This window comes from Chamaea fasciata, unplaced genomic scaffold (genome assembly GCF_029207755.1).
Source record: "Chamaea fasciata isolate MVZ Bird 193981 ecotype frontalis unplaced genomic scaffold, bChaFas1.0.hap1 SCAF_2, whole genome shotgun sequence".
NCBI classification, from domain to species: Eukaryota; Metazoa; Chordata; class Aves; order Passeriformes; family Sylviidae; genus Chamaea; species Chamaea fasciata.
In genome coordinates this window covers 55,171,640-55,198,406 of record NW_027094087.1, presented here as the reverse complement: position 1 = coordinate 55,198,406, position 26,767 = coordinate 55,171,640, and the positions used below count along the sequence as shown (strand labels likewise).

Sequence of the window (26,767 nt, the reverse complement as noted above, 5' to 3'; positions counted from 1 at the left end):
AAACATCCTCATACTTGCTGTGAAAGGGGTTCCTCTCTTCATGCCTCCTCTCTCATCATTTCCTAAATTTCATTGTGCATCCTCCACTGAGCAGACACATCATCGTCATGTGCTGGCTTGCCATGGACTCAAGGACCTTTTGCTCCCCAAAGGCTGCCCTGTGTTGAGGCTTCTGATCCTGGAGAGGAGATTGGTTCTTGCATGCATTTGAAGAAATGGAGATTACATTCCCAAAACTAAATATACAAGCTTGCCAGGAGCATTTAACATGTGGACAAATTCTATGATGCCATCAAATTTTTTTTAAAGTATTTGTCAAATGTATGTTAGCATAGAGGTCTGCAACTAAGGCAGTCACAGACTTTCCCTGCCCCATGCCCTAGACCCAGATTCCCACCCTTGTTTGCTGCATTCTTGAGCTTCTACAACTCCTCTGGGAAGTTATTTGGTACTGCTTGTGTTTTAGTTATTATGTTCAGCGCTATCATCGTGCCAGACACTGTCAAACTAGACAAATCAGATAAAGCAAGGGCCGATATAAAATCTACCTCCCATTTATTCCTAGGTCAAGAGAAATTATGGGGAGATCTTAGCACGCCACTTAAAAGGACCCAAACTGCAGCATGAAAAGTTCTTTGTATGCGGCTCAGGCTCCTGGGTGGCCGCAGTGCCAGTGTTTCGCCCAGCAAACATTTGCTTTTTTGAAGTTTTGGTCCTTGTTCCCCCATGGACCACAGGGTTTGCGGCCCTTTCAACACCATGCACATCAAGAAGCAGGCATCCCCAGACTCCCTGCCACCCCTCTCAGCTGGTCCCTAAGCAGAAAGGATGCCTGCTACCCCAGTCTCCCATCTCCCAGTGCTCTGTGTCAGCAGCAGCCTGCTCCCAGCAACATCCTTGATGGGGCCACCTGTAAAAGGGTTGCTTCACCTTCCCTTCCTCACAAAAGCCATGCAGAACAACAAACACCTGCTGCCTCCTCTCTTCGGCAGTGTATTTTAAAACATCCCTTTTCATGGCCCGTCAGGTCCCCTAAATCCCTCCCTGCTTTTTAAACTGTACCAGGAGGATGGAGATGAAGATGTGAGTTCTCTTGGCTTGTTTCTCAGCTAAGAGAAATGGGGCAGCCTGTGCTCCTCTGCCCATGGGAAGAGGAGAAGGCCTACCAGGGACAGACAAGAAGACCTTTTCTAGGACCAGCTCCCTGAGTAGCATCACCCTCTCTATGCAGTAAGATGGCAAGGAGAAGCAGACAAGAAAGGAATATGCATGGCAGGGAGTCAAGCTGGCTAGTGGCAGACTTGGGAAGTGGACTGTGGCAGGGAAAGGTACTTATTACAGGTTTCAGTATTACCTCCTGCAATATTGCCTACTGAAAAAGATCATTTTGATCCTACTTTAGCTAGGTTTTGCACTTTAGTAGAGCAGACAATGGTGCAGTATATGATTTTCTTCTGAAGACTGAGTTTTCTGCACTGTAATAAACACTACATAGATCATACCCGGGTCACTTTTCTATGGGGAAAATCAGGAAAAATATTCAAAAACCTATGACGGTATCTTTTCTGTAGCTTTGGGGACTCGGCCTCGAACAGAGACACAATTCGCTGGAATATCCTATAGAGTAGAAAAGGTAAGAATTGTTATTTTCCATTAAAATCTTTAGGGTATTCTCTGTAATAACTCTATAAAGCTATTAGTCTTTGGGAGATATGAATGACTCTGAGTTTTGTTCTACCACTTGAAGTGTTGTTTTAGAACTACTTCAGCCCTTTAAATGTGTGTCCGCCAGACAATACAGCTGAGAAGAATTTGCCATTAATTGGAGAGTGGGGCATGTACCAGCCTAAGGGATTTACTTTCAAAGTGCTGTTATTATGGTTGTAGACTGCATTTGGTTGCTTAGAAACCACCCTTATCGATGATTCAGGTTCTCTCCTGATAGTGTGGTGAACAGATAGCACCTTTCTTTTTCCCTCAGCAGTCATCAGGAGGAACTATTTTGTAAAACCTTCTGCCAAAGGCAGTATCCCTCTATGGACCAGCAGTACCATAGCTGGCATGTTGGTTTTGGCCAATTTGATCCTTATTCCAGAGGATCAAATAAGATTTTTGAAAACAGCATTTGGCAACAAAAAGCTTAGAGACCAATTGTTCAGGTGGGGGAAGAGGGAGAAAAAAACTTGCTCATCAAGATTTATCTGACAAACAGCATATCTAACCAGCAAAAGATACTGAGATAAAGGTCTTTGTAATGTTTCATTAAAACCACAGACACATTACCAATGTGGACTTTTAAGCTGGAACTCATTAGTAAATTAATTCTATCTGAGACAGCCTTGTCAAACCCAAGCTTTACTGATTACATTTGGCTTTCAGGCAGTAATCCCCAGGGAAAATTATTTATTTCAGCACTTGATGGGTTACTTCATCGAAGGCAGTGATAATGACATTATCTTGACTTAGGTTAGCATTTATAGGCCTCTTGGAAGGACTGAGTGTTCAAGGGGGATTTGAATGAAGACAGGTGGGAAGTCAAGCATGAAGGTGCACGGTTAGAAATGTTTGGAAAGTGCAGCCCATCTGTAATAGCAGAGGGGTTCACCAAACTGGGCTGAAGCAGGGAATGCTAAGAGGAAATGACCCCCAGATTAGGCAGCAAGGCCACACTGGTGAAGGACTTCAGGCTGCCTGCCTCCCTCATGCTGCTCAGTGCCCTGCTCGTGTACATGGGCTGAGCAATGCTGGCTTTGACTCCTGTCATCTCACAGCAAAATCTGGAGCTGCAGTAGGGAATGGAACCCCTCTGACAGCAAAGGCTTCCCAGGTGTAATGAGAAAATGAAGCTGAATGGGTGATGACCAGAGGGGAATGATGTGCAAAATCAGAGAGCTGACAGACACAGGCAGAGCTGAGTTGGGGGGCCATGAGGAAAAGAAACAGGCTGTTAATGGATCAGGCCAATATCAAAGTGCTTTCTTAGCAGTCAAAGAAGAGAGAAAGAGAAGAGGGATAGATCAGAGCAGCAGCATCTCTGACTCCTCTTTAGACAATCCTTTTTCCCTTCCACTGTTCTTGGGTTAACAGAGACACATTGGGATCCTTAAGATCAAGGGAATACCTCCTTGAACTCCAGGCATTAATGCTACCAAAGGAACTAAGTTTTACCTTTGCACATGTGCCGTGGCAATTCATACAATACAGATCTAATGGCCCAAAATACCTGTCTTAACTGGCCAGACATGGAACAGGAGCTCCAGGAGAAATCCGAGCTACCTTTGAGATATGTCTGATACAGGTGCCACAGGTGAGATTGCACCACAAGATCCCAGACTTTGCCAGTTTGAGCTATGAAGATTTTTTTCTGAAATGCAGGGACAAAACCTGAGCCCAGGAACCAAAGCTGTCCCAGCAACAGCTGTTTGGAAACCCCTTACTTTGGAAATTTTTTTTCAGTTTAGAGGAAATCAAACAGGGATCTGCAGAGGCTTGACAGCCCTTTAGCATATTCAAACGGTGCCTATTAAGGTTTCTGTTGTCATCCAGGTGGCCTAGTAAGACTCCTTCTCTATGAGGAAATGCATAGCAAACCACCCTGGGTGTGCCAGGGACATGAAATCAAAGTAGTAACACATTTGAGAACTGATGAAATCATAACCCCTATGAGAACATCACATCACCATTCTCCTGATGTGTTTGTAAGGAAACTTAATTCTGTGGCAGGAGCATCTGCAGGGCTTGTGCAAATTCAGGAGAAGATTTTATGTCTGCTGAAATTGTTCTGTCAATTTTCACTGGAGAATGTGTCTCTCAAAGTGCAATGAGCATGTACCAAGTCATACTGATCCAGTATCACCCCAGCTGTAACAATGAAAGAAAGAGCAGCTTATCTTTCCCAGTAATTAACTCTACTCTGAGAAGACATAGGTGAGTAATTGCAAGAATAAACGCTATTACATCTCCAAGAAATGAAATTTGATCTGCTTTTTATTTCAGCTTCAGCTGGACCACAAAGTTGCTTCTGTTGCAAATCAGACGTGTGATATGATTAAACATCAAATCTACTACTACTGCTTTTAAGGCAGTACTAACTTTTGATATCCTAAGCAAGTAAGCTTGAGATAGAAGCTGCAAAATTCAATTACAATTTCTGGAACAGAGTCTAAGCCATAGGGAGCAAATGGCTTGACTTTAGGAAAACTTACTTTCTTATTTAGGAGAAAAGGGGCTGGCTGTTAGGCTAGTACATAGTCCTGGGATACTGCTTCAAACCAAAAAATCTGCGTATTTAGTCTTTCACTCAGTATCATACATATTGTCAAAGGAAAGGAGTGGACTTCAATTTGCTAAATGACCATGGTTATTGTAAATTGCAATGAAGCCTTCTCTAAGGGACTTTGTCAGTAGAGGGATTCTGTAGAGACTGCAGGAGGAGAAGAAAAAGTGAAGAGATGTTTCCTCCAGCACACCTGGTTCTAACTGGTATTGAGGGCACTCTGTGAGCAAAACCCTGAGGGGCACCACCTCCTAAATTCCCAGGAACACAGTCTAGAGAACAGCTGAGCTTATAAAGCATTTGGAAGTGCTGTGTACATTTTAAAATAAAAACTATAAGGCTAAATGAAGTGAATTGTTTAGCCATAAGCCTAATTAACAAATAATGTAGAGGATAATACTTTTCACCATGTAGCCATATTAATTTCTATACACAACAGTGTATTTTGAAAGCAACATGGTTCAGAGCCACCAACAATACGTGGCTGCTGTGCTATTTCAAATGGCCTGTCTGTGCTGAGGACAATGCAAAATATGATTTTATTAATCTTTCATTCTAATTTCATGGCACTCAGCAGTGTTTGTGCACAATGGCAGGCACCAATCCAGAGCCTGTACTGGCACAGGCTGGGTTTGTTCCATTGACCCCAGCAGCGCCATGCTGATGTACACCAGCTGAAATCTGGCCCATGATTTCTGCCTCGGAAGGATTAAACTTAATTAGTTCTTTATGTTTGACCCACAGCGTGGGGATATCCCACCATCACAGACCCGAGGCTGTCCATCTCTGCCCTCAGCTGCAGCAAACGTCCCCATTCCAGCCAACCCCATGACAGCTGCCTGGCAAGAAGCAGAAACTCTGCTGGGACACCAGGGCCCACTGACTGGTGGGGATGCCCATGAGGGGTCACACAACAGGTTTTTTGGAGGTGGGAGGGCTCCGTGGGGGTCCCAATTCCTGCTCTGACAGAGGCAGCTTTCAAGTACAGCCCTACAGGACAGCAGTCCCTGAAAACCGGCTCCTCAGACCTTCTCCACAAGGAAGAGGGGTTTGACCCTTCCAAGGGATCCTCCTCATGCTTGGTCTGGATGTGCTCTTGGTCTGGTGGTGCTGGAGAAAGGCAAGTGTGGGGTCTTTGTCTGCCTCACACTGCGGCACATGTGTTCTGTCACTCCATCACATCACCCTCCCGCTGGCTGACTCTGCCTCCTTGTTTTTCTACTGCTAAATTACCCTTCTTGAAAGCTAACAAGGAGTGGGCAGACTCACACAACTGCTAGCTTTGCAGAATGCTCTGAAAGTTTCCAAATCTCTGACCAAAAGGGAAGCAGAGAACACTTTGCAGGGGACAATTTAACACCCAGGTCCTGCCACCCAGACAGTGCCCCTGCTGCTTTGACCAAGACACTCAACACAGACCTTCTGAGGATATCAGAAGCCAAATAATGTGGGATTTTAGAAGTTAAAACACAAGCACCTTAGCTTGCCTTGCTGTGCCAGAGCCCAGCAGCAGTCTGCCTGGTTGCCAGCATGATCCATCTCCCGTGGGAACCACTGCTGAATGAGGACACATTGCCACACTGTCCTGTGCTCACTGCAGTTTGACAAATGCTTATAAGGAGCAACTTACATAGAACCCATTGTAATGGTCATGCCTTGGGGCTGTGTCCTTTCTTTCCAAGCAGAAGGAGCTGAAAGCATGCATGGAAACTATTTCTCACTGGGCACACTGGTGCAGAGAAATCCAAAGGCCTTTTTTCCCTGTGCTTCTCAGCCTGTACACCCTCACTCACACTCCTCTCAGCCTTCTGTTTTATGAATCACAGAATCATTAAGGCTGGAGAAGATGTCTGAGGTCATCAAATCCAACCATTAACCAGCACCACTGTGCTCAATATGCAACTATTATCCATAAGACATCTTAGGGCACCTGCTGCTGAGCAATTTGCAATTGAGGGATTATTTTCTGGTCTTCGGGTCTTCGGTTGAACAGGCTCCTTGGTGGTGGGGCTACAAAGTGAACAGGAAGATAACTGCAAAACTCGTGGCATTCACCCCGTGCAACCCAAGATGAGGCAGCACACGAGGGAAATCCTAACTTTGACAAAGTCAATGGTCACCTGCTCCTACTGCATTAGGATTTTGCCTTTTTTTTTTTTTTTTCTCCCCTGCATGGAACTGAGCAATCTGTTATGCGAGGAATGGTGGCTGGGTTTGTTTTACAAAACACAGATAGGAAATTCACAATACCTGCCTTCCATGTAGGCACAAAGGGCTTCAGTAGAATCATGTAAAAGTCTCCTGCTGCTAAGCTGTACCTATATGGAGTTGATTTCACTTGAAGACTTGCTGAAATGCAGCTGTTAACCCTAAGGTATATCTCCTTACAGAGCTGAAGAGTATACACTGCTTCAGTAATTTTGTCATTTCATCTGGGAAAGATCAAGTCTGGAAACATTTTTATTTTTTTTCCTCTGTTCTCTTTAACTTGGTAATTACACTGTCTGTGAGAAAACAGAGCAGAAAGGAAATTGCATCTAAAGGACATGGTAATAAACGTGTCACGTATATCACTTAGCTGGGTTGTGTTTATTATTAACTGAGAATGGAAGAAGACTTGAGCCGCGGGAGCATGATGGACTGGTTCTCCCGAGAGCGCAATTCCAGACTGCAGTGATTATCCCACATTTGCACCAAGGGGACCCAGCCCATGCCGTGCACCTCATTAGCTGAGCAGGGGACCTGGGAATCCTGTTTCTGCATTCATTTCTCCACAGTTCAGCAGCAGAGAATTCCCTAACATTTCCCTCTTTGATAATTTCCACTGACTGAGGATACGGCTCATTTTAATTAAACCAACATGTACTGAGGATAACTCCTCTGACTTCACACTAATGCCAGCCAACAGAGATGAAATTCTTCTGTGGGGATTGTGGGGAGTTGTGGGGACTCCTCCTTGGGAGTTGTCAGCTTGATGAACTTCAGCTGTGAGGTTCAGCCATAGAGATGAACCTAAAGATGTTGGCTTGATGGTGAATCTCAGACAGGACTCACAGAGTAGTGAATGCAAACGCTCATAAATTTCACTGTAACCAGGACTGCCCCTTTATGTCTTAAAAATGTATGTATTCAGGATAGGTATGCTATGCTACTGCTTTAGATCAATCCCAAACTGTAAAATAGAGATAAATGTGTTAACACATTTATTATTATTAGTTAGCTACTTTACTTGTGTTTCCCGCTACTTTGCATAAATGAAATGGCAAAAAGCAGCTTGGATGTGTAGTTGAATCTGGCCAAAGGTTGCCCAGAATTTTCTGTTGGAATATATATGTTCCTATATAGACAGACCGTGGATGGGCAACAAAGTAGCTGGACTTTTGGCTAACACTGGAGCTAGAGAATTATATTGTGGATATCCTTAGTTTTTAGCAACATGTGAAGTAATCCTGCTCAGAGGTGTGAAAGTCAGGCAACTGCACCAGGGCGTGCAGAGCAGATATTCCTGGGCTCTGAAAATGGGGGAACCATCCCAAGACACTGAAATATCACTCAGATTTAGGAAGGACTTTGAGGTCAGCTGGGTTTGGGTCACTTCAGGGGGTGAGTGCAGGACAAATGCCAGGGGAGGAAACATGCTGTGACAGAGGCTGGGTCACAGTGACAGTCAGATCAAACAGGGCCAGTTTAGTCTCTGTGGCCAGTGATGGGGCACATACTAGACACCACCAAAAAAAGAAAAACAGACACATATACCTATAACTCCTCCCTGGTCACATGAAGCACATCTCTCAGGGCACATATTTTGAAAGCTGTATATTGGTCTTTTTCCCCCCCCCCCCCCCCCCAGGAAATTACAAAGGTGGCATCCATTCACAAAATCTCTTTCTGCCTGATTTAAGTTAATAAGCTCCACCAAGACAACAATTATCGTTGCTGTTTGGCTGCTGCCTGTATCCATTATGTGTGTGTATATTATTGTTATTTATCAGCAATCTCCTTGGAGCTGTACAGAGACACAGGATTATGACATTCGCTGCTCCCAGAGCTTGCTACGCCAATTACAAACAAATGATCAGCAACAACTAGAACTACAGAGCCTCTGATACAAGCCAGCCAGCTTCTGAGCTGTGACTGGGGATTCAAAGAATCAAACTGTGGCTTGTCAGATTATCAGGGCCTTGAGTTTTTATATGATGCATCAGAAAAAGCCAGTATTTTGGCTAGAGCACATTTGATGCACATTCCTTTGAGGATGGCAGGACTTGTTCCTTGTTTGGTTGGGTGTTTTTCCCCACACATGGCACTGGTTTTAAAGCATTTATGTGGTGATTATCCCTTATTTTCCTACTTTACTGGCAGCAGTGAATTGTGGGGATAAACAAAATATATGTAATGGTTAAAAAAAAATAAAAGCACATTTCTGAGCTAAGAAAATGAACTGTGGAGCAAAGACCACAGCGCAATTACACAAGCTTATTCACTGATAGAAGTAAGTGCTGTGGCAGGCAATTATTTCCAGATTCTACCATGCAAGAAAGGCAAACTGTTTGCTGGAGAGCATTCATGAGGGTCAGATGATGGAGGGAAAGGCCAAGAAGACAAGAAGGAAAGCTTTCACATCCCTTTTTCAAGCTGTCACATGAAAGAAATGCCTGTAGTAACATTCAGTGAATGTGAACAGGGGGCTGTTTGCAAACTGCCAAAACATCCCTCAGTGGGGCAGAGAAAGAAGGGAGAAAAAAATTATCATGAAATGAAGCAATAGGAGAATTGTCACCATTTTGTGTTATTTTTGTCATCCAGAGCTGTGGGAAGAGAAACAATCTGTGCCTACAGCTACTGCACAGATTCCTCAGGTGCTGCTGGTGAAGGACATCCCAATGTGACTGCTGGTAATAAACCCTGAGTGCTTGATGGCAACAAGGAGAAATGGAGAGAGCAGAGTTAACAAAGGTCTTAGACCTGACTCACCACCACAGGAGATAAACAAGAGTGTTAAAAACATGTGCCCGGAGCCCCGTCCCAGCTGCAAAATCACCTGGGCTTGTTCAGAAACCACACTGGTCCTGGTAGCACGTGTGCAGACACCAAATTAGCTACATGTTCTTACAGACCTCTGCTGAGCTGAGACTGTTGCTATTTGCTGTTCAGCCCTGAGTTAGTGGCTGCAGGGCCTCCAGATGATGGCATCTGCCCTGGATGATGGGCAGAGACCAGCCCCTTGGAGGGTCTGGAGTTGTTGCCCTGCACTGACTGTAGGGGGGACCCAAAACACATACTTTTCTACCAAAGACGCTGGGGTGGTGGGGTGGCTCTGGACCTGCTGGCACAGATACCACCATCCCAAGGCTCAGGCAAGCTGGGACCACTGCACCACTCCTGTGGGCACAACAGCTCCATTAGCCCAGGAAGCTGCTTGGGATTAAATGAGGCTGCAGAGAAAGCTCCTCAGGAAATGCAGCCACTCAGGCATAAGAAAGCGGGCCCTGCTATCTACAAATAATGGGCTGAAAAACAGGAAGCGGAGGTCAGGAGAAGACATCCAGTTCTCATATGGCAGCATGATAGCAGTGACCTTCCATCGGGGTCTGGGTCTGTGCAGTGACCTCGGCTGCTCAGCCCTTCGTAAATGGCCTGGAAAAGGGGTGAGGAGGGAGGGGAGAGGGTTGGCCACTGATAAGGAGCTGTCTGAGGACAAGGAGAGGCTGTGAGAACTGCAGACGGAGAGGGGTCAAAGGGCAGATAAATTCAACGCATGCAAACTGCAAAACTAGATATTTTGAGGGGGATAAAAGAGTCCTGGGCTCCCATGGGCCCAGCACAGACCACTGCTGGTCCAGAGCTGGGTCCTATGTTTAGTGTTCACCAAAGCATGCGGTCAGCCCTCGGCAGCAGTCAAGAAAGCAGGTCAAGCACTAGGAATCTGCAGGAAGTGAACAAAGGTCTCAGACCCTGGCAGGGGAAGCATTACAAACCCTATTCTCCCTCCTCCCAAAAGAGTTGGCCACATCTGGAGAGGGATGCTGGGCTGGATGTGAAACCAGTCTAACCCACACAACCTGGCCTTCTCCATCAGCCACGCTGTCACCTCAGTGTGCAGCCAGGGTGGGAGGTCTCTGCACCACACAGTGTCACAGACACAGCCTTTCTCTCTCCACACCCAGTGAAATGAGAAGGCATGCAAATAATATGAAAAGGAGGCCCTTACACCTTTATACAAAGATAGCTCTGTCCCAATCAAAACCTGATTTTTTTTCCCAGCCCTTAACAATGGGATATGAAATGTCAATAACCAAAGCAAACACCAGAATACCAGCCTTGGGATGGTCCATCACATTCCTTGTTTGCCAGCCAAAAGTTGGCTTAAAAAGCATGTAGCAATAGGTTTATTTCTTTTTGGTTGTCAATAACAATCTCCATTAGTTACAGTAGAAGTCACCTGGTCATGGAGCCATGCCATGGGGCACCCTCTCTCTCCTGCCATCTTTAGTCATACATTCACAATACAGATCTTGTTGCAGGGCTACTGCAAGCAGCTGGACAGTTTGCCATGTGTTTTCTCGCTACAGCTTGAAATAATTCCTGGGGACGTGTTATATCCTGAAAGCTGAGACAGTCCCAGACCAAAGCAGCCAGTGAGCCGGCTGCACTCTCATTTCAGGAACCAGTTTGTGTGTCACAAGCAGGCAATTTACACCAAAACACTCAAGATTGTGCTCACATGGGCTTGAAATAAGTATGACTTGCCACAAGAGGAAAGGGGGGGTTTTGCTTTCATCTTAGATGGAACCTTGCCCCTTCTCCCAAAATCAGAAAGTGACACCTCAGGGTTTGATAGCACATTGTACCAAGCTGTCAGCAGACTCTACTGCCCAGGGACCGTAAGGAATGGGGCAGCTGGGAGAGCTGGTGGGGAGCACACAAGGAGGGTGCAAGGGACAGGCATGCATCCATAGTGGGACAAGCACTGGGGACCGCTGGGGGCATGCAGGGGGTTTGGTGGGATGTGTGAAGGGTGTGGGAAACATGCGTGACACACAGAGACAAGAAGGTGCAAAGGGACAGGTGGGATACAGGGGAGGTGCATGTGGGGGTACAGGAGACCCATGGGCATGTGGTGGGGCACATGGGAGCATGGCAGGACATGTAGGAAAACATGGAAGGACAGGTGCGGGAGGACAGCAGGACACACATGGAGAAGTAATGAGAGATGGGGGCACAGGGGAGAGCATGTGGAAACAAGAGGGAGATGCAGGGGTTTGGGGGCCAGGCATGACACAGCTGGTAGGAGGACTGGGGGTCACAGAGTGGGAACACACTGGGGATGGAGGAGACTCACAAGGCTTCTCTAGGCAAGTGTCCTCACCTCCCATGGGGCCCCCCATGTGTCCCACTGCCACAGCCTGTGGTGGGCAAGGGGACTCAGGGGGATGTGCACACTTTGAGGGCCAGAGGAACAAGCACCAGCAGCCCCTTCTGCACCAGCCCTCCATAGAAAAGGTGAGTGTGATAGAATTATACCCAAAAACATAGATAACACATATTTATGTAATTATTTGTGTATAATACTTACAATTAAATAATATACATGAAATAAGAAAGCAATGATGGCCAAACAGTGGATCTGGAAGGCAAGTGCAAAGCACAGGGAACCCCCCCCCCACCCACCAGAGAGGAAAGATAGCCCAGCCCTGGTGGTGCTGAGATGGTGTGGGGGGTGGTGGGGGCATTAGGGAGGCTCTCCGAGGGTCACTCAAGTATGCTCCCCTGCAGCCTGGAGAAGGCAGGGCTTCTTTTTCCCAGACATCCTCTTCAAAAGGGAGGAAAGCCTCCTGCCTGTTCATTGCAAAGTGTATCTCTGACCCAGTGAAACCAGTAAAGGAAGCATCAAACCACACCCTGCAAAAAAAACAAACCCCTGTGAACGTGTGCATCTGTATCTATAGACAGATGGCTCAGGGGAATGGAGGCTTTGTGGCTGAAGAGATCCAAAATCTCCCCTGTGGCTGTGGTGGTTGTGCCCAGGCCCAGGCTCTGGCCCTGCTCCCTGGGCTGAGAGCCTACCCAGGCACAAAGGCCCCCCAGCTCACCAGCACTTGGGCTGTCAAAGCTGGCAATAGCCAAAAACTGGCTTATGAAGGAGGGCTTTTAATTCCAGCCTAGTGTGCCTTGACTCAGAACTCACAGTTCTTCTTTGGTCCAAATCCACCAAGGAGACAGGTGGAAAGTGGATGGATGTACTCCTTTTCCTTCCCTCCATCCCAGCAGTGAAGTTTTCCCCAGGAAGGGAGGAAAGGAGATTTTCTGGTGTCCCAAGGGGGTGGAGGGAGACCCACAGCCAGAATTTTTGTGTGGCCAGGCAGAATGACCCACTACACCATAGAAAGTGTGACTCTTCCTCAGATGTGTTTGGCCACAATCCAGCTTTACTGTTGGATCATCCTCACATCTCTGAAGATAAACTGTAAAAGAAGTATATTGCAGCTCTCGGCATTTTCCAGTCCTTAGGAAAAACTTGTTGATTTGCTTTACTTACCACAAAAAAAAAAAAAAAAAAAAAAAAAAAAAAAAAAAAAAAAGCGAAAAAGCAACTCAAAATCATCTGTTACAAGCTAATTTAACCCACAGCATTCCTACAGCCTGGTACCTTTCTGATAAAACGGCGTGAGGGTTAGGGTGGATTTGTTTTTCTCATGTTTACTTTAAATCAAGTCAGTCTGTTTTTCTCTTTCGCTTCTGCTGCCTGTTGATGTGTGAGGCAGCGTTTTTGCTCGAAGTGCCCATGACTCACAGCAGGAGCTACCACTTACAGCATAAACAACCTGGGATTGTCCACTGCTGCCCCCACATCTCCTCTGCCCACAGCCCCTGGCAGCTCCGGGTCTCACCCCTTGGGGTTAAGGTGATTTTCCTGCTGAGTTGCCTTGTCCTGGTTAGTGGGACTTTGCACTCCCTGCACCAAAATTGTGTTTGAAGCTCAATTCCCATGCTTGGCATCAAGCAGACACATTGTCCTCGGTGGGAGGGGGACCAAAGTGGGTGACACCTCTCAGGCTGATTGCTCTGAACCTCCTTCCCTGCTCAGCAGCTGCCTTGGGGAGTGGGTGGTTTTGGCAGCTGCCAGCAGGGACCTGCCCCCGTGGAGTGGGTACCCATGGCAGGGGGAGAGGAAACAGAGGCTCTTCGAAGGCACCAATGAGGCTGAAATTAAAAATGGCAAGGAAAAGGAAGAAGAAACTGAAGCCGAAATAGAAATTCAGATACTTTCTGTAGCTGGGGTAAGGAGTCAGTCTGTTACTCAGCCTTTACTCTGCTGCTGTTAAGCTCTGCCCACTGAACGAGTCCAATTAGTAATTATCAGTATATGCCAGCTGTTATTTCAGTCCTGGCAACATCTGCATTTAGAGAACATCTGTTTTTTCTGTGAAGCTGCAAGTGCTATAGTTAACATATTGGTATTTAATGTTTTTGGTTTGTTGGTTGGTTGGTTTTTTTTTTAATCTTCAACCTGTTCTGTAGTGCCATGCTAGCGGTACACATGAAAATGAAGCTTAGCAGTTCAAAGTTACTATAAATTATTGAACTTTCTCCTTTCCACGTTTTTCCCCAGCCTCAGAGCCCTGCCTTATGCTGCTTCATTGTACTCACTCAAAATAAACCCAATAGAAGTTGCAACATCTTAGCACATTTCACATTAGGCTATTCCAGGCACATGCTGAAAAGCATCTATTTTAATGGGACTTGAGGGGGGGTGAGTAAACCATTTAGCTGGTTGCTGGGAGGAGGTTCCTGTATCAGTAGCAACTGAAGCATCTCTGCAAGAGAAAAAAAAAGAGGAAACCTCCTGAGAGAGAGATGCTCTTGAGTTTTTGAGGCTTTCAGATCTCAGGGCACCTTCTATTTTATTTATAGCACCTCTGTGACTAAATATTAGTTTTCAATTACTATATTATGATTTTTTCAGTTGAGCTTCTTATCCTTTCTTCGAAGCAATGTGACCACATAGTAAACTGTTTTTGAGGAGTGTTTGCTGTTTGAGGTTATAAGATGAAACCACAGAGTTCCTTATCTTGTCTTTCTGCATCTGTTTTTACATGACCTAGCAGAGCAAAAGAGCAAAGCAGTAACAACCGAAAACTCCTGTTTCCCCTCTCCCCACCCATATTTTTGAAGCCACGAGAGAAGTTCCCTGTCGGATCTAGCTGCTGGCTCTCTTTGGTTTTTTTGTCTGCAGACCAAGGTATGAACATGCTTCCAAAGGGTGGGCAGCGAGGGAAAGCAGGAAGGTGGAAAGCAGTCACCAGCTGGCATGGTTTCCCCTGAAACTTGAGTTTGTGCCTTAGGAAACAGCTCTGGAAATAGCAATAAAAGTTTGTTTTGCTACCTTTCCTCCCCAAACTTTCAGCGTTCAGTATTTAATGGCAACTAAGTCTTGACAGAAAACATGTCCAGACATGAAAGGTAGTGGGAGTTTTGCCCAGTACTTGGGATCCTGGGCAGCAGTGCAGGGGTTTGGTGGGCTGTTCTCCTGCAGGTTGTTATCTGGTGTGGGGAGGGCAGCCACTGTCACTGCTGCAATCTGGAATAGCTTTAATCACTCTCAAGGGAAGACTTTTGCGTGAGCCCCGGTGACAAAATCTGCTCCTGTATTTATAGTTTTAGGTTACAAGCTCCTTAGAGACTTCTAACAGGGATGAACTGGGCCACCTTTTCAGGCAGGAATGTGGGGTTCAGGTGTCTGGAGCATCTGGTCCCTGGGCTGTGCTGTAGTCTGCTGGTACCTAAAGGCCTTTCCAATCCACTCAAGCTTCCACAAACCTTGATTTGCTTTCAAAGGCATGTTTTACACGTTCCAGTGATCACACTGGATGTATCCCAACACAACATTCCTAAGAAGTGTGCTGGTACTGTGTAAGGCTATGTCCTTGCAAGGGTTCAGCAAAGTCTGACCAAGCTGGGATTGGTGCTTAGTCCTGAGCTTTAAGAACAGCCATACTTGGACTGCTGTGGCTTTTTTTGATCCTGTGATGTGTAACTAAGAGGGAAACTATTTTAAAAAACCATGATAAACAGCTTCTTAGACATGTCCTAAGTTATCATTATCTCCGGACTATTTCTCCGTGTCACAATGAGGTGCCCAGCCACTTCAAGGATCCTTCGGCAGACAGCACAAAGCAGCCTCCTGTGCTCTCTCCCTGCATGTTCATCACACTGAACAGCCCTGTAGGAAAACAAAGTCTGCCCCAGAGCACCTGGAGCGCTGGGATGCCAAGAAGGAGGAGGAGGCAGTGGAGGAAGCAGTGAGCACAGGAGCTCAAGAGTGTTCTGACTGAGACCAAATCAACAGTGCACATCTGACTAGGTAACCTCCTCTCCTAAGCTCATGGCTGGATTTGGGAGACAACACAATTTTTCGAGCAGTAAATGACCTCCTCAATCAACAGATTGATTTCTGAGCAAAAACATTTGTAGTATCGAACTCTGAGGGACATTCATTATTTGTGCACAGCCTCCAGCAAAGCACAGGGAAATTTTGCTTGACAAACAGAATTAGTGTCATTATCTAGAGACCCATCTTGAAAACACAGCACTGATAATGACATAGGTTTAGCACTGTCTCTTGGAAACTCCAGCTTTCTTCTTGAATAAGATGGCTGGGGGAGCTGGGTTTAGACAAACATTTCCTGCTGGCAGAAGCCATTTCTGAATCACTTGTCAAGCTCCATGTGAGTCCAGGAGGCTTCACCCCAGTGGGTGACTTCTCACTTATAAGCAACTTACTTGGCGCGTATCTCAAAGTCAAACCTTAGCCCTGCTCTTCCTTCAGCTTCAAGCCATTGCTCCTAACCTGCCACCTTCAAGAGTAGAGCAGCAGCTTGCTTTTGTTTCTGTTGGTATATGTCACTGAAAGCTATTTCCCATCCTCTTCCTATTCACTTCTTCCCAGGGAGGACCCTAAGTGATCCCAGAGGTTATCTGCACAGGCCTGTATCTTTTATGTATTAGAGCGGGTTCTTACAGGCCTTTTCTAAATACCAAAGGTGAAAACCACACACTGCATCTCAGGTTGACTGCTAGAGATTCATGAACTTTATGGCTTTTACCCATAAACCCTTTTTCATAGAATGATAGCATGGTTTGTATTGTAAGGGGCTTTTAAAGATCACCTCATTCCAACCTCCCTGCCATGGGCAGGGACACTTTTCACTAGATCAGGCTGTTCAGAGCCCCATCCAACCTGGCCTTGAACACTTCCAGGGATGGGGTATCCACAGTTTCTCTGAGCACTCTGTGCCAGTGCCACATCACCCTCATTTAAAATAATTTCTTCCTAATACCTAAAATAAATGCACCCTCTTTCAGGTTAAAGCCTTCACCCCTTGTCCTATCACTACGTATCCTTCTAAAAAAATCCTCTCTAACATTCTTGTAGCTTTCTTTTCCTATAGGACTAGCCATCAGTTCTCTTCCCAGTGCTTTTTCCACACCACCATAGCATTTCACCTAACATCGTCTTCGCTGGCAACTGGTCCCCATCCCATCCCCCTGGAGCTGGGTTCTCAGCCCCAGGGTCCCATCAGGCAGGGGTTTGTTACACCCAGCCCCAAAAGGTGAGGGTAACCCACATTTTTGTTCTCTTAGGGTGGATTAGAGTGAAAGGACATTGGATCTTGATCCACTGATCAGATCAACAGTCTTGATCTGTTGGTGGTGGGGGAAAAAGCCCGTAAACCACAAAGTCCAATGGGTTCAAATACACTCAGACTCGGTGGGAACGCCCAGGTACCTCCCCTGGTGGAGAGCTTTCAGTCCTCTGGGGGAAGGCCTCAGAAATGAGTCTGAGGGCACTTTGGGGATCTTTGATGGTTGTGACATCTTCTAAGACATGACAGCTGCCTCTCACATTAGCACAGTTGAGCCAGGAATGCCCCATCAGGTGGGATGAAAACCCTCAGGACCTTTCCAAGGAGAAGGTGTGTGGGGAGTTTTACCATTGAGTGACTTATGTAAGGGAGGGCAATTGGCATGATGAAAAGCACCATCCCACCTCACAGGATCTGCCTCTTATCGGCCTCAAGGCCCGGCTTGTAGCCTCTGTTTTATGCAGACTAGAGGTTTGCCATTAACACACTCAAAACCTCCCCTCCTTCCCCTCGGGGGGTGCAAAGCACCCTGCCGCCTCCACAAATGGGCCATTGTTCTGAGTCATTAACCATGAACATTTCAGTCTCTGAAGGGCTGGGTGATGGCAGGACCTGATGGAATTGCCTTCCCACCAGACATGAGTGGTAACCTTCCCCCGTGGACACTCCTGACGCACCCTGTCACACCTGAAAGGCATCTTCTTCATAACTACTTCACCTCCTACACTGAGTGGCTTCTCTCTTTACATTTGTGTGTGTGTGTTCCTCCTGATTCACCTGTTGTGTGAAGAGAGGGATTGACAGGTCTTGCAGGGGGCAGACCAAGCTCACTCTTCTCCCTGCTTCACCCTGAGTGCTTGGGGGCAGAGCTGAGAGAATTGCTTTTGCCAGTCCCAGGGGACGTCTCCCCACCTGGCCCCATCCACATCCCTGCTGTACCTCTCCAAGGGCACCCCAAATCCGGTGCTGGTCAAAGGCCCACGTGCAGAGGTGAGCTCAGTGCTCTGGCCTTGCCAGAGGTAGAAAGCATCCCTCCACCCTCCACGTGTCCTTTTTGCCTTGACCCATTTCACTCCTTTTCTCTACTTTACTTCCTGTGACAAATTTGCTGTGCCGTGTCTGTGGAAAGCAGCTGGAAGAGTTTCATGCCAGCACTGTTTTTCTCCTTTATACCACTCAGCAGGCTTGGATCCATTCAAATCTCCCTTTCTTTACTTTTTTTTTTTTTTCATCTTTTCAGTGCAGCTTCCTACAATTTCAGCTTTTTGGCTGACTCAAGGCTTGAAATCTGTCTTTCCTCTTCCCTGTGCTTCCTCCTGCAGTAACCTTTCATGTGCTGTGGCCTTGCTTTCCACAGGCATGTGGAGATCTGGTGTGAATACCAGAGTGGAAAGCTGCTGACACCCAACAGAGCCACATAAAAGCAATCTCACGGTGGAAAGTTTTCAGGACACATGGCAAGGCTTTGCTGGCTCCATCCTGCAGACAGGTAAGGCAGGTAGATGCCCAGCACCTTAGCACACAGGAGGACTGCAGGCTCAGGCAGGCCCTCGGGGACAGTCAGGAAGCAGAACCATTCCATGTCACAGCTGCCTCTCCTGACACCAGGGCTGTCCCTCGGGCTTGGATGCGCCCAGTTTTTCATGGCACAAATGCAAACACATTTCTGGCCATCTCGTGTCTTCTGAGGACTTGCCACAGTCTGATGCAGGAAGGCCAGCAGTCAGCTGCTCTTCCATTTGGCAGATGCCTGTGCAGCTGGAAGCCTGTGGTAGGACACCAGTGGGATGTCCCACCAGCAGCCAGCCATGCTGCTGGCAGCTGCAAGCGCAGCTGTTGCTCTACAGTCGGACTAGATGATCTTATCCAACCTAAACGATCCTACGACAAGCAGTGATGTTCACATTACTGGATAACAGTTAAAGCAGGGCAAGATGAGTTATCAGAGGGGAATGGGAACCCTCACTGGACTTCTACCAACCTCCCTAACCAAGGACCTGCAACACAAAAGGACATTTTTGTTTTCTACTGATTTTAATCATATTGATAAGCCAGCCTGAAGCTGATATGATTTTACTCTGTCTTGCCAGGGAGCATTTGTGTGATGACTGTGTGTGTTTATTTCTGTATGCTGTTCACTGTGTGCACACTATCATATGATTCTGTTTGATGCTGGAGGAATAAGAATAATAAATAACAACATCAACAACTACAACAACAACAATAATAATATTAATAATAGTGGATATTGTTATATGCTTACATGTATGGTGTGATTCTGGCACCCAGTTCCCAAAGAACTGGAGTCAGATGTGGAGCTCAGCACACTGTTTCCTGGAACAGATTCCCAAGTACCACAGACAACTGTCTCAAGTTTATGATCCAGATCAGGCAGCTCCTTTGGGTTTTATTTTTGTTTAAGAAACACATTTGCCAAGAATAGGCATATTTGCTGATCTGGATTTTTTTCTTGTACATTAAAGAAGCCAATGGCAACAATGCAGCAGCCATCCTTGTCACATGGGTCAACCTCATCTCACTTTTTAAACAAGTGAGGCATCTCCAGCCTCACAGCCCTGCCAGCTTCATTCCCCCATCCCAGCAGCAGAGTGCAGGGCAGACTCAGTGCCTGGCAAACTCAGCCTAGTCAAAAGCAAATGACAAAGGAAAATACCTTTACCAAAAAAAAAGGTCACTTTCTCTTAAGAAATGCTCTTTCCTGCTTTTTATCTGTGGTTAAGATTTTTTTTTTCAGATGATTTTGTGGCATTTCATTTGTCCTGCATATTGTATAGGCAAACCTTATTATTTTTTTTTATTCTGTTTCATTTTAAAACTATTAAAACCATCTGCCACTTAGTAAACACTAACATACTTTCTTTTCTAGATCAAAGTGTCTCCTGTCTGTGTTGTAATGGAAGTTTGACATTATTTTTTTTTACAAGAGAGGCAGGAGAGACTTTGATCAGGTGCCAAACTGTTTCACTACAACAAACAGGCAACACTCTGAGCTAGAAATGATAAGATGTTATTATGCGCCATGATGATTTCATGACATGTCAGCCATGATGTTAAAAATCGCTACAGAACATATAACTTTTAAAAATATCACTGTGAAATTCCAGTTTTTTTCAAAATGAACAACTTATGAATTGAAAACATTCCTGTCACATTTTTCTTCTACAGATTTATGACCATTTTGTAGCATTTTTGGTGCTTTTTTTGTAATTATTTTGATTTTGATCAGTATCTTCTGTCAAAAACACTTCATTGAAAAAATTCTGATGGATTCAACTTAAAAAAGCTTTTTTATAGAAAGATATTATTGTCCCTGTCAGAGAACAAAGGAATCACCTGCCAGCTCTTTCATCATTCCTAAATAAATTAATTGCTTGAGGATTATTTTATCCTGTTCTCAAATGCACTGATCCAACCAGCCCCCCCATACATGTTTGCCTTTTATCCTGGGATAGAGGATGATTCCACAGAGAGCCCATGGCATTCCAATAACATAAATACTGCAGCTACACACTGTGGAAAAACTAACAAACAAAACACATTGTAATTTCTGCCTTTATTTGCATTCTGAAATGAAGATGAGCTCTTCCATAGTCACCTATGCCAAGCACATGGACACCACAGACAAGTTGGGTCCCTGAACACAGGAGCTGCAGGTGGAGCAGGTAAAGTCAACCAGCCTCTCTTTTCCTCTTCCTAACGGCAGGTTTTTTTCTGCTTTGTCAGGAGAGGCTATTCCAGCTTTCCATGTGGACAGTCAGAGCTGAGGAAGGGCTGGTTATCTCTGATGGACACGGCAGCTGGAGGAGGTGTCTGCAACCCAGGATAACTGGTAATAGAAGGGAAGCAGTATGCACAAGGTCTCACCGGTGGGACAAGATGGGCACTCCTCCTCATCTGCAACTTGAAATTATTTCACCCCAAATGAGGTGAGAAACTTCATGGGCCAAGACAAAAGTTTCATCAGAGAAAAGTCTGATTGGGTATTAGGAAAAAAAACCCAAACAACATTGGAAGAGTGTCCCAAGAAGGGCTGTGGGTTTTTTGCCCTTGGAGATTTCCAAAACTCAAGTGGACACAGTCCTGAGTGATCCAGCCCTCATGCTGAAATTAGCCCTGCTTTGAGTGAGAAGTTGGAGCACCTGGCCTTCCCAGGTCTCTTAAAGGTTCACTTATTCTACATCTATGCTACTATGTCCCTGCAATCATGTGATGAATCCCAGGCCAGGAGATAACAAGTCTCAGGTTTGCCCAAGTGTGATCTTGTATCCTTACCTACAGCAGCAATGGCATTTGCTGTGCTGGTGGTGCAGGTCATCATCTCCCATTCCAGGCATGTGCCATCAGAGGCACAGCACTCAACCCTTCTAGAAGGTCCTTGGCTTCCCAAATAACTGCACTTCAAGCCTGCATTTGAACCAGTCTGGGGTTGAAGGACTCATATCACACCACCCAAGGTCAGGCAGAGACCCAAGGCAGCACCAGTCTGGGGGCATTTTGGCACAGCAAGTTGTTTGTCCAACACAACCACATGCTGGTGCGGCGTCAACACACAGAGCATGTCTGAGCACAGTCCAGGCACCGCAGACAGGGGTTCTGTGTCAGTATGTGCAGCACAAACAGACACCGAGCACAGGTCACTTCATGTTTGGGTCTGCTTTCATCCCCTGATGCTTCAGGTCAGCAGGTGTCACAGCCTGGGAAATGACTTTCCAGCATCAGTGGAACAAGGGCTGCTCAAGAAACAATTAAGCCTAAGATCAGCCTCTCATCTTTTAAAAGCAATTTGTTTTAAGCCAAAAGCCATAGGATTGTGTACATTTGTCATTTCAACCCAGCAGTAAATGTTTTAATGTGCAATAAATCATTTTTCACATAAATCACAGAATATGCTGAGTTGGAAGGCACCCCCAAGGATCACTGAGTCCAACTCCTGGCCCTGCACAGCACCATCCCCAAAAATCACACCATGTGCCTGAGAGCATTGTCCAAAAATGAGCATGCCTAAAGCTTCTTGAGCTCTGTCAGGCTGGTGCTGTGACCACTTCCCTGGGGAGGCTGTTCCAGTGCCCAACCACCCTCTGGGTGAACAACCTTTTCCTTATATCCAACCTGAACCTTCCCTGACAGAGCTTCAGGCCGTTCCCTGGGGTCCTGTCACTGGGCACCACAGAGAAGAGATCAGTGCCTGCTCCTCCTCTTCCCCTCATGAGGAACTTGAAGACTGCATGGTCACCCCACAGTCTCCTCCAGGTAGAACAGACCAAGTGACTTCAGCTGCTCCTCATAGGGCTTCTTCCCCAGGCCCTTAAATCCAGAGCCTGGGAGGCTAGAGGTTTTCAGTCTCGTAGACTTAGCCAGCAGTTTCTGGAAAAAGAAAAGTCAGTGCTTTCTCTTGACCCTTCAAAACACCACCTAAGCTTTAGGAAACCTGTTGTTGGAGAGTTCTGGATCCACAAACCTGCCCCCACTGTTTGGGCCACTAAGAAAGCACCGCTGGCTGTAGGGTGGCCGTGCCCCTGGGCACTGAAGGGCATTAGCCCTGCCAGAGATCCAGGGGGACAATCTTCGACAAAGCAGTTGGTGCCAAACACTGCCCAGGTTGTAGAGCTATGATAAAAGCCCTTCAGATTCTTTTGGGGTGAGTGAATGAACACCACTGTCTCTGAACTAAATGCTACTTTGAAAAGGCTCAGTAGAGCTGTAGCATTCTATAACCCCAATCTGAACACAGTTTCTCCTCACCCATCTGCACAGCTCAAAGAGAGTGGCCCCTAGGCTTCCCTGTTTTTGTAAACAAGGCTGCAACCTTTATTCCTGCCTTGAGGAACAGACTGAATTGCTTTTGATGATCCAGAACAATGTCATCCTTTATTCCCTCTTCAAAAGCAATTAGTATTTCAGCTTGATTATTTGCAGATAATATGAGTCACCAGATAAAACACACTGAATACAAAATGCTCCTTGGGAGGGAAAGAGATAAATGGTATTTAAGGTTAAAAATCCAGCATATGCTTAAATATCATGAAACTGTCACACATCAAAGAAAAAAAAGTCAGTGCCGCTATGTGAAGCAAAGATTGATCCTGTGTTTGTTTAACCCCAAACCGTTTCTTAATTAATTTGTTGCAGGATCAGGGTACCATGACACCAAAGGCAGATTGTGTCACTGTCACAGCACAAGAACAAGTTTGGTCCAACACGATTTCAGAGTTGTTAAACTATCCAAAATTTCAGGCCAAAAATGTCATTTAATCTTAAAAAACAATTTTGGATTTTTTTTTTCTCTTATTTCTTTTCTGATTTCTAGTTTGGTGTATTGCAGCTCGTTGATATTTTCAGCCCTTTTACCCAGAAACCCAAGGCTAGAAGCTGACTCATTCTTAATAGAAGGTACAAGCCTCACAGGAGCAGAATTATTTCAGGAACTCACATTTAATGGGAACATCAAATCTATTTGGCATTACGATAAGGTCATCAGAAATTAGCAATACTGAAGGTTTATGCTGGGTTAGCTTCTAACATAGATGATAGGTGATATATCCTTTCTGTGTACTGATGTTTGCCAAGTTAGCTTCACTGGCAAACTTTGAAGTATACATAGAAATGGAGTTTTGTGAAAATTTAGACAAAAATAAAGTTTGCTTTTCTTTTCTCTTTTTCTGAAACCAAAATTAAAGTCTGAGAGTTTTCATATACAACATCTCAAAAGGGTGTAAGTGTTTTCATTTCAACCTTTCCCTAGATTGGTTGGTCTTCCAGGAGCTGGAACAGCCATGAACTGCCAGGCTTTTCTGGAAGGATTCTTTCTTTCCCCTGGGATGTACATCCCTGTCTGTAGAACTGCTGTAGCCTTCTACAGAGTGTTTTATATTTACTAGTTTTATATTTATTAGTTTTTTAGCATTGATGCAAGATTTTTTTCCTCTCTAAATTACTAACTCATACCTGTAACTTTCACATCCCCAAAAGGAAACTTTTTTAAATCAAGTGGTGCTTGCCACTGAAGCAGTGTGGTGAAATGCAAAGAGAATTGTGGTACAAGTTAATTTTACCTCTAGATTGCCTATGAGCAACCACGCTGAGATGAAATTAGAAAATCCATGGAAAGTGGAAGTGTTTTCCCCTGGGCTACAGGGTGCAGAGCCTCACCAATGGCTGGGGGCATAACCCTCAGGAGGAGCTCCTTGAGGGAAGGGTGGGTGGGCACTGGCCAGCTGAAAGCTCCTATGTCACCTGTCTTATAGGCCTTCCACCTCCTGATCCAACAGGCTTAGCATGGATGGCCTGGGGGGGTCTAGGCATGTGCATGTGTTCTGCCAAAATCCAGATTGTCCAGGAGCAAGTTAAAACACCGCAGGCTTTGAGGATGCTCCAGTAGAAAAGCAGCCCCAAACCTCCTCACTGTCAACTCTTTAAAACAGAAAGGGACCCCTGCTTGACTAATTCCTTCGCGTGTAAGATTTCACTTGATTTATCAAAAATAAACTAAGCGCAATATTGTAAAAGGCAGTTGGAGAAAGCCCATGGCTGCAGGTTTCTCACCAAGACTTTGCTAAACCCTATACTCAGGGGGACAGACAGGTACAGCACTCTGATCAATCTGCTACCCTCAGCTGCATTGTTCTGTTCCTCATTCAGTTTTCTCCCATCCCAGTTAAATATTCAGTTTTCCCCTCTATCAAATGGGGGCCACTTCCCCCTGAAGGCAGGGGAGCTTGCAGTGAGCTGCAAACCAAATCCACTCTTCATGCTCACCTTCACTTTTCATTTCTCCTCAAATCTCTGGTTTTCATCAACTATATCTTTTCTACAAAGAAGCCCTCCTGGCTTTTTTCACTTGTGATTTTACAAGTCTTTGTAATCAGTTCTTACAAATGCTTCAAGCAAGACCACTGAAGCACTCTGTAACATCCTTCTGGAGCATTTATAAACAAGGCTGTGGTTCGTGTCAGGGACTAGCCTGACATCACTTAGAGACCAACATCTACCTCTAGGGTCATGGAAGTATTTCCAAAGAGCTGTTCCTTGCAGGAGTTCAGATGTCTGGCCTGCCCAGATGTTTGGTTTTCACCTCAGTCACCTCATAGGGTCACTGCAAGCAGGAATGGTGGCCCTGGAGCAGCTGGCACCAGGGAAACATGCCACTTACAGCACCAGAGACTGAATTAAGTCGGTGAAAAAGTCCAACTTCTTTTGGTACGGACATTCCTATTAAATTCATGACGCTTTCACGTCTATGCAAAAGATGCAGTAAGCTACCTCTGGAGCATCTTTGTAACTCCTTAATATCCTATCTGGCATGGCAGAAAGAGTCTACTGTGCAGCAACCACCTTCGCTACATTATAAAGCAGGTTTCATAGCTCCTCAGTGGTGCCAAGTTCCCAGCCTCTCTCCGGCTTTGCAAGGAAGAGGAAATTAGGACCTACAAGCCTCCTGTGGGGAATGAGTCCTCATTTCAAGCACCCGTAAGGGGGGCCAGCAGGGCAGGAGGGGGATGAAGTGCAAAGCACCGCAGGCTGCAGCCCCAGTGAGCCCATGGAGGGCACTCTGTTCTAGCAGCAGCTGGTTTCACAGAGATCATGAGTTTAAGCACAGATCTAATTGAATTGCAGATGTCTTTTCTGATGGCTATCTGCTAGCAAATCTTCAATTAAAGCAGGAGCAAAGAGGCAGAACGGTGAAGTTCTCAGCAATAAAACTAATGGAAGGAAGAGTGGCCATTTACAGCAGCCTCCACAGAGAGCATAATACAGGTAGATTCTTTTAACAAGATTTTTTTGGGGGGTATGGGGGGAGAGATCTGAAACCTCAACACAGACACCCAGCTTCCAAATCCTAGAGATCCTGAGTGTATGTTGGATTTACTAGCCGCTAACAGTAATTTAAATAATACACAAATAAGCTCATCTCTATTGCTTCCAGTACTCCCTGATGAACAACTTCATCTGCTTTCCATTCTGAAGGCCATTGAGGTTTGTTCTTCTTCACTTTGGTTTTAAAGGCTGCTAAGTTTTATCCACTGCTGTTTTGTTACTTCCAAGATTAAGGTGGATTTGTCCTGAGCTTGCACTTGCCAGATCAAAACCTGTCATCATTTTACAGTGCCTTTAGAGATCCAAAGAGGGAGAACTTTAACAGAGCTCTCAGTAAACACAAACTACAAGACTATCAATTGGAGTGTTATGACCTTTATTTTTATTTTTGCCTGTAGCTACTTTCTCATGATGACTTGAACCACATTCAGTGTGTATTACCACATACACATTGCTGAAAACCCACCCCCACCCAACACAGCTGAAGAATCGAAATTAAGCTTCAAGATGGCCTGAGAATCTGGTTTAAGCTCAGGAAAAAGGTTTTTGAGAACTGTTTTCCCTTTCCTCAGCCGATTGTTACGCTGTACCCAAATTCCTGTTGTGCAACCGTTTGGAGGCCTCTTGGCCATGTCCTACCCAAACCCTCTTGCTTCTTGGCGCAGCACAACTCTCCTGGGGGCATCTCAATGGACAATCACCCCCTGGGATTCAGGTTCAAGGAAAATAATCAGGGTTTTGCTCATTTTCCCTTTTGAACTGCTGCCCTTTTCCGATATATTTACAATGTAAGGAAGTCAGTTTATTCATGGTTTGGCTTTTAACTTCGTTGTTGAGCTTGGCTTTGCTCCTGTTGGAAACTGGACTCCATTTGAGGAGGGCAGTTGCCAGTGTCTGCTGGAAACTCCTTGCCTAGGATTTTCAAGCAGGCCCTTTGTTGACCTAGCTCAGCACATACTAAATAAATGCAGTCAGAAGAGTCTGCTTACTCATCGCAGGAAAAGGACTG

General features: G+C 45.7%; 2 long non-coding RNA genes across 2 annotated transcripts; both read left to right on the top strand.

The window, feature by feature from the left end:
- Positions 1–962: 962 nt before the first annotated feature.
- LOC136285952 (uncharacterized) lies at positions 963–5,450 on the top strand. The gene is made up of 3 exons (XR_010719611.1): positions 963–1,083; positions 1,572–1,633; positions 5,021–5,450. It is a non-coding gene; the product is annotated as an uncharacterized lncRNA (long non-coding RNA).
- An 8,948-nt stretch (positions 5,451–14,398) lies between these two features.
- Positions 14,399–23,621, top strand: LOC136285261 (uncharacterized). Its single transcript, XR_010719407.1, has 3 exons — positions 14,399–14,519; positions 18,281–18,412; positions 20,668–23,621. It is a non-coding gene; the product is annotated as an uncharacterized lncRNA (long non-coding RNA).
- The last annotated feature ends 3,146 nt before the right edge of the window (positions 23,622–26,767 follow it).